Genomic DNA, 8,668 nt, shown 5'->3' with positions numbered 1-8,668 from the left:
CTCTAAGAATGTGGGTTTTGTCGATATAAATACCTTATTCTCTTGAGGATGATAAAACCGACCACCCCTTGTTTCCTTTGGATAACCTACAAATAGGCATAATTTTGAACGATGTTCCAATTTCTTTGGATTTTGTACCAACACATGTGCTGGACAACCCCAAATTCTAAAGTGACGTAAACTACTTTTATGCCCTTTCCATATCTCATAAGGTGTTTCTGAAACACTTTTAGAGGGAACGTTGTTCAAAATATGGACAACATATTCAAGTGCATATCCCCAAAAGGAATCAGGCAATTGAGCATAGCTCATCATAGAGCGAACCATATCTAATAAGGTTCGATTTCTTCTTTCTGATACACCGTTCTGTTGAGGCGTATTAGGTGCAAAGAGTTGTGACTGGATCTCATTTTCTATCAAATAGTCTTGGAATCGTATGTCCATATACTTTCCACCTTGGTCTGATCGAAGTGTCTTTATTGTTTTACCTAATTCATTCTCAACTTCAGCCTGGACTTTTCAAGAGAATCAGACTTGTGATGAAGCAGGTAAACATAACCATACCTTGAATAATCATCAATAAAACAGATGAAATATTCATACCCACCTCGAGCCTTGACATTCATTGGTCCACAAAGGTCCGAATGTACGAGCTCTAAGGGTACTTCAGCTCTGAGACCTTTTCCAGTAAAAGATCTCTTGGTCATCTTTCCTTCAAGACAGGATTCACATGGAGGTAAAGAGTTATCTTCTAACTGACTTAAAAGTCCACTCTTGACCAATCTCCCAATCCTATTGAGATTTATGTGACCAAGTCTTAAGGCTCCATAGATAGGCTTTGGAAGAAACCTTTTGTTTTTTATTCGAGTTTCTAATGTTCTAAACATTTCAGTATTTAAAACAAAATTTGCTCTAGTTGGTCTTAACTTATATAAGTTGTCTTCAAGTGTAGCAGAACAAATTTGAATACCTTTACAAAAAATGAACGCTTCATTTATATTAAAAGATATTGTATATAATTGTTCTATAATACAAGCGATAGATATCAAATTCCTCTTCATGCATACAAAACATTTTTAAGTACTAGATATCTATCTTCAAAAAACAACTTCAGATCTCCCACTGCTTCAGTTGAGACAACCTCTCTGTATTCGAACTTTGAGGGTTATCTCACCTTCTTTCAAGCTTTTTCCAAGAACTAGTTTCCTGAAACGAGAAACAAATATGATTAGTGGCTCCTGAATCTAGTATCCAGGTTGAAGTATCATATTCCACTAAACATGTTTCAACGACCAGTAAATCATATTTACCTTGTGCCGTTTTCTCAGCTTTCTTCTCTGCAAGGTACTTCGGCAATTTCTCTTCCAATGCCCATTTTGGTTACAGTGGAAACATTTTCCTTTATCTGTATCCTTCTTTCCCTTTCTTATCTTGGGAGCCTGTCCTTTTCCCTTCCTTTTCATTTGAGCTTTAGAGGGTCCAACTTTATTTTTAGAGGACGATCCTCTTATAAATTTTTTCTTAGTGGTAGCAACATTTGCTTCCACTTCCTTCCCCTTACCTAAAGTAAGGTTTTGGAATCACTGGAGCTCATTAAGAAGGGTAGTGAGGTTAAATTCTATCTTATTTAAAGACGCATTTGTCTCAAAAGGTATAAAACTCTTCGGAAGAGATTGTAAGATAAAGCTAACCTGGTTAGCCTCATCAATGGGTCCGCCATTTACTTCAGCGATATTGAAGTGCATCATCATGTCCAGGACATGTTCTCTAACAGAGGTCCCCTCCTTCATCCGCTTTTGTAAATGTGCTTAATTGCCTCGTGTCTAAGGGACCATGATGGTTGCCCAAACATTTCTCTTAATGAATCTATTATCTCTTTAGCCGTAGCTAAGGATTCATGTTTCTTTGCCAAAACATCAGACATGCTGGCAAGAATGTAAACACGGGCCTTTTCATTGGCTTTGACCCATCGATCGTATGCTTCCCGAACAGTTCGGTTAGCATTTGAGGCTGGGGCTTGAGGACATTCCTCAGTTAAGACAAATCTTAAATCGTCAACTACCAGTATTGTGTTTAGATTTGATTTCCATCGAATAATTATCGCCGTTTAGTTTCTCGGAAGCTAAGAGTTGAATTATCGAGCTATTCATGCTGAAAAGATAAACATATCTTTTTAGTAAAAAAAACATTAATCTTTTAAATCCAATCAAGTTTAGTAAAAAAAACTAATAATGTACCCTTCATTATTATATTTTGCAACGATATTTCAAAAGTTTAGAGTAACCTCCACCGAAGGGCAGTCGATTATTCCTCTTTTGAACCAAGACAATCTTGACTAGATGCTAACCCTAAATAACTCTTTATTCTTATAGCACTTTAGTTATCGCTACTTTGGTCGAGAATATACTAACATCTTAGTAATTCTTATAAGTGTAACCTTCCATTTTTGGATTTCAGAAACCAGAATCAACATGCTCCCGAAAGTGGAAAGTCAATATGAAAACTGATCTAAGAGAGCCTATCTAGATTTGGAGTTCGTGTTCCGAATCCTATAATACAACCCTTCGAAGGGAAAGGTCGCTCCAGGGCAGACATGCAGGCGCATTATAGGAATCTCACGGTGCGACCTAATGGAAGAGACCATGGGATATGTTGTTACATACCCCTCACCCACTTACTATGAACTACTTCCCCTATTCACCTTGATATTGATCCATGCAAACACTCTCCGAAGGGAGTCTGCTCCTAAGCACGACCCAAAGCCCTGCATGGACCTCACGATGTGAACTCTTAGGGACACTAGAGCTAAAAGTACGCTACTTCTCTCTAGCTGAAGTGTTCTATAACGGTTTAGGGTATATAAAAAAAATACTTAGAGATATATTTCGGCTAAATTAAACATATCCTAAGTCTAGGTGATAGATCCATGTATAACTCTTATACTGGATTTTAACCTATGATGTCTAGGTGATAAACAAATTTTATTACCTCACATCTCTCACACATGCTCATTAAAACTAGGGTTATTTGACTTAGACGCCAGTTTGATCTCTAGGTAGGAGGTGTTCCGTAAACCATCATCTTAAGAACCCCCAACCTTAGACAAGATCTCCCCGGGTAAGTAAATAACTCTTTGTTTAACAAGTAATCGACCTATTCTAACTCTTTAGAAAAGCCGATTAAAATTGCACTAATTTAATCCTAGGTGAGCATGCAACTTTTACCTTTGTTATAGATTTTAAAGTCTAGGTTATTTTATAATAATTATAAAATAAAATTATAACCATTATAACCTTAGAATCATACATATATAACATACATTCATACTTGATGATCATGCTTTAATATAATACTTTATATTAAAAAAAAATTAACATGCATACTATATACATTATAACAATTATAGCATATATCAAATGCATGTACATGCTAACCTATAGTGGGATTTTAAATCTATATGGCATACTATATGCATAACAAGATTCAAAATTTAATTAAAACATACATCAACATGCATAATTAATTAAACACCCTAAAATGGATTGGTTTTGGATCTTAAATTAAGCTAACAACTAAATTATTACAATAATAATTTGGTGTAGTACAAAAAACCACTCTGAACCAGCTTCAAACACCTTTGAATCAACTTGAATCGGCCAAATGAACTAATTAGGGTTATTTTGAAATAATACCTTTGAAGCTCCGAAAACTCCTCTATCGCTGCTCGAACAGGAACTGGACAACCATTAGAGCTGACCTACTATCCTTTGGACTCAGAATCGGGTTGTGGAACCTGATGGATGAAGAACCCGAGAGAGAGAAAAAGAGATGAAAATAGAAGAAGGGATTTTGGGTTGGATTTGAGTTTTTTTTGGCCCAATTTTAGAAAACTATTTTGGCAAAAAGTCCAAAAGTTTTTAATCCAAAATCACAAGCCCATATTTATAGAAAAGGGCCATGCAAAATTGCATGAAATAACTTTATAAAATCCCAACACCTAGAATCCATTATCTTAGTGGGCTTAATATCTCCACTATAAGCCAACACCTAGCCCACTATTTTGTTAGTGAAATTATCCAACAAAAGGTTGGATTCCCACTAACTTTAGTCAAAGGGTAAAATAGTCATTTGGTCAAAATCAAACTTTGACCGAAAAGTCAACATTTTGACTTTTTATGATTTTTTCCGTGTTGACTAATTTTGACCTCCCGAGCAAAAATCCGCATTCATTTTCTCGAAATTCAAATCACATTTGAATATAAGATCGGTCAAAGTTTGTCTTTTCAAAGTCAAAAGTCAACTCTTTGACTTTTTACATCTTTGACCATTTCTATTATTTCCAAGCTTCCGAATATGAACGTATTCATATTCTTGATATTTAAATCACATTTAAATATTAAAGCTATATCTCTAAACTAAAAAATCAACCACTATATCACATATACTTATCAGTTTCTCTCTCTTCACCTAGTTTGAATAATTCGAATTATTCTATCATACTGTTGTACGTTTATTCCATATGAGCTAGTAGAGAAACCTAATGGACTTATAGATCATGGGCTCTAATGATCCGAGATTAGCTGGTTAAACTCTTTAGACGGAGCTAATCAAAATTTGTTAACTAACGGGTCATTCCACTATAGTCTCGTAGTTGCACTCCCCTTACTATAGATTTATTTGTGTCCATTTGATATAACCATGATTGGTAAGCTAATCCTTCACAAGTTGTTCGTAATCTCTGCTGGGTCATAAAAACTTTTTTACCCCCGAGACTACATCTTATTCCTTAAGTTCCACTGATCCTCTAATGAACAATTGGTTTAAGGTGAACCTATAAATCGAACCCTTCTCGGGCCAATGAGAGGTTGGGGCCCCTTGTTCAAGACCTGGATTCAATACTAAAGGGAACGACCTATCTACTATCCCTATAACGGATAGGAGTGAATTTCGTCTTGTATCCTATGTTCCCAACTATCCACCTAATCTTATCCCTGAAATGGGAGACTTATTGGGCTAGCGATAATGAGCTGCCTTCACCTATGCAGATCTAAGGATAATTTCGAGTAAATAGGAGTTCATAGTTAGCTCAGGATTAAGATTAAGTTACCTAGGTCATCAAATAACGAAATATTCAGTTTTATACATTAAACGACATTTAAAATATATAAAGTGACTATTTCATGGTTCAGTCTTATGTAAACTCTTTACATAGGATGCCCCCATTTTCATGTCTCCACATAAACGGTTTAGGATCACATCGTTTGTACTAACTACAAAATGGGCCGCATCCATAGTGTCCCCAGAATAAGGTGCCCAATCTTATTCATATACTATAGACCATTTTGGCTATATATATTTGAACTTGATCCACATTTATGTCACTACATAAAGTTCAAACTTAAACTTAATAGCCTCGGAACCTTAGTTTATTGGATTCATGAATATAGAATTTAAATTTACTAAAGATTTTCAATAATAGCTTTATTGAATAAGAATATGATATTACAAACTACGAGTTTTAGGACATAAAATCCAATAGCCCCAAGGAGGCATCCACAGGTTGCTAAAGGAAAGTGTTTCCACTGCAACCAAGATGGACACTAGAAGAGGAACTGTCCTTGGTATCTGAAAAAGAAGAAAGCAGCCAAGGCTAAGGCCAAGGCCGATAAAGATAAATTTGATTTACTTGTTCTTGAAACTTGTTTAGTGGAGAATGATGATTCTTTCTGGATAATTGATTAGGGTGCCACTAACCATGTTTGTTCTTCTTTTTATGGGATTAGATCTTTGCGATAGCTGAAGGCTGGTGAGATGACGATGCCAGTAGGCACCGGGCACGTCGTCTCAGCTGTGGCAGTGGAAGGACTCCAGTTAGCTTTACAGAATAGGTTTCTTGTTTTAAATGATGTATATACTGTTCTCGAACTAAAAGGAACCTCATTTCTATAAAGTATTTATTGCAATGTAAATATGCTCTCTCTTTTAATGTGGATAAAGCATTTATTCATAAAGATGGTGTTTTTATTTGCACAGCAAATCTGGAATCGAATTTATATGTGCTAAGGCCATTAGCTATTAATTTCTTCTATCATACTGAATTTTTTAGAACTGTCGTAACTCAATCAAAACGTCGACGAATTTCTCCAAAAGAAAATGCCCAACTTTGGCATCTTCGTTTAGGGCACATCAATCTCAATAGGATTGGGAGATTGGTGAAGAATGGACTTCTAAGTGAGTGAGAAGAAAATTCTTCACTAGTGTACGAGTCTTGCCTTGAAGGTAAGATGACTAAACAACCTTTTAGTGGAAAAGGTTATAGAGCCAATGAGCCTTTTGAGTTGGTACATTCTGACCTTTGTGGTTCTATGAATGTGCGAGTCCGAGGTGGCTATGAGTATTTTATCAGTTTCACTGATGATTACTCCAGGTACGGGTATGTTTATCTTATGCAATGGAAGTCTGAATCCTTTAAAAAGTTCAAAGAGTTCAAGGCTGAATTTGAAAATGCATTAGATAGACAGATTAAACACTTCGATCGGATCGAGGTGGAGAGTTTTTGGACTCGGCATTCCAAAACTATTTGATAGAACATTGAATCGTTTCCCAACTCTTAGCGCCGGGTACACCTCAACAGAATGGTGTAGCGGAAAGGAGAAATAGGACCTTGTTAGTTATGGTCCGCTCGATGATGAGTTATCTTTCCTTACCGGACTTGTTTTGGGGTTTCGCAGTGGAGACTGCGGTATACACAACTGTATTCCCTCCAAGAGTGTTGCAAGAACACCTCTAGAGTTGTGGAACAGGCATAAAGCTAGTTTACGTCACTTCCGCATTTGGGGTTGCCCTGCACATGTTCGGCTAATCCCAAGACGTTGGAACCACGGTCGAGGTTATGCCTCTTTGTAAGCTTCCTCAAAGGTACATGAGAGGGTTATTTTTATGATTCGATGGAAAATAGGGTGTTTGTTTCAACCAACGCTACTTTCCTAGAGGATGATCATATAAGGGAGTACAGTCCACGAAACAAATTCGTGTTGCGTGAACTTTCCAATGAAACTACTGAAACTTCAACAAGAGTTATTGAAGAGCCTACTACATCAACAAGAATGGTTGATGGGAGTACATCCAGTAGGTCGGTTCTACCTCAAGAGTTTAGGGAACCTCGACGTAGTGGGAGGGTTGTAAACCCACCCGTTCGCTATCTGGGTTTCACGGAAATCCTTGCTATGGTGGCAGATGACGACGTTGAGGATCCATTGTCTTATTAGAAGGCAATGGAGGATTTTGACCAGGTTGAATGGGTCAAGGACATGGATCTTGAGATGGAGTTAATATACTTCAACTCAATATGGGATCTTGTAGATCAGCTTGATGGGGTAAGACCGATAGGTTATAAATGGATTTACAAACGCAAACGTGGTGCTGATGGGAAGGTACAAACCTTTAAGGCTCGATTTGTGGACTTGTGGCAAAGGGTTACACACAAGTAGATGGAGTCGACTATGAGGAGACTTTCTTGCCTGTTTCCATGTTAAAGTCGATTCGCATCCTCCTGTCCACTGAAGCTCATTATAATTATGAGATCTAACAAATGAACGTCAAGACGACCTTTCTGAATAGCAATCTTGAGGAGACCATTTATATGGTGCAACCCAAGGGATTCATAGCCCAAGGTCAAGAGCAAAAGGTTTGCAAACTGAATCGGTCCATTTATGGACTGAAACAGACATCTCAATCTTGGAACATACGTTTTGATATTGCAATCAAGTCGTATGGCTTTGACCAAAACTTTGATGAACCTTGTGTCTACAAGAAGATCATCAACGTTTCAGTAGTCTTCTTAGTATTGTATGTAGACGATATCCTACTCATTGGGAATGATGTAGATCTACTGACTGCAGTTAAGAACTGGCTAGCGACCCAATTCCAAATGAAAGATTTGGGAGAGGCTCAGTTTGTTTTAGGTATACAGATCTTTCGGGATCCTAAGAATAAAGTACTAGCACCGTCTCAAGCATCGTACATTGACAAAATGTTGCTCAAGTACTCAATGCAAGACTCTGAGATGGGCCTACTACCGTTCAGGCATGGAGTCACTTTGTTTAAGGACACGTGTCCTAAGATGCCTCAAGAGGTTGAGGAGATGAGACGAGTCTCATATGTATCTGTCGTTGGCAGTTTAATGTATGCAATGCTCTGTACTCATCCAGACATCTGCTACGCTGTAGGCATAGTCAGTAGGTATCAGTCTGACCCAGGCTATTTTAATGTTACTGACCCGTTTATGAAGGCTCTCACGACTACAGTGTTTAAGGGTCACCTACGGAGCATGGGTTTACACGATCGCTCGCGGCTAGACTAGGGTAAGTGGGAGATTTTTTTGTACTGGGCTTTTATGCCCTAGTTTATTGTTTTGTACTAGTTTATTGTACACGCCACTTCACTTTAGGACGAGTAGGAGATTGTAGGGGTTGATGCCCTAAAGTATCGTGTCTTGTAGTTTGTAAATAGTTTGTACGAACACTTGTGTTGTATAATATATGATATTTACTTCACATCTTGTATTTTACTTAGTTGCTCGTTTTATTTGCTTTACCACAAACCAATAAACATAAAATCACTGGTTATCTGTATGTAACTCAAGCATGTATGTGTTGACATACAAGTG

This window comes from Benincasa hispida, chromosome 6 (genome assembly GCF_027475165.1).
Source record: "Benincasa hispida cultivar pf3 chromosome 6, pf3_genome.v1.1, whole genome shotgun sequence".
Lineage (NCBI taxonomy): Eukaryota > Viridiplantae > Streptophyta > Magnoliopsida > Cucurbitales > Cucurbitaceae > Benincasa > Benincasa hispida.
This window is presented reverse-complemented; position numbering follows the sequence as displayed.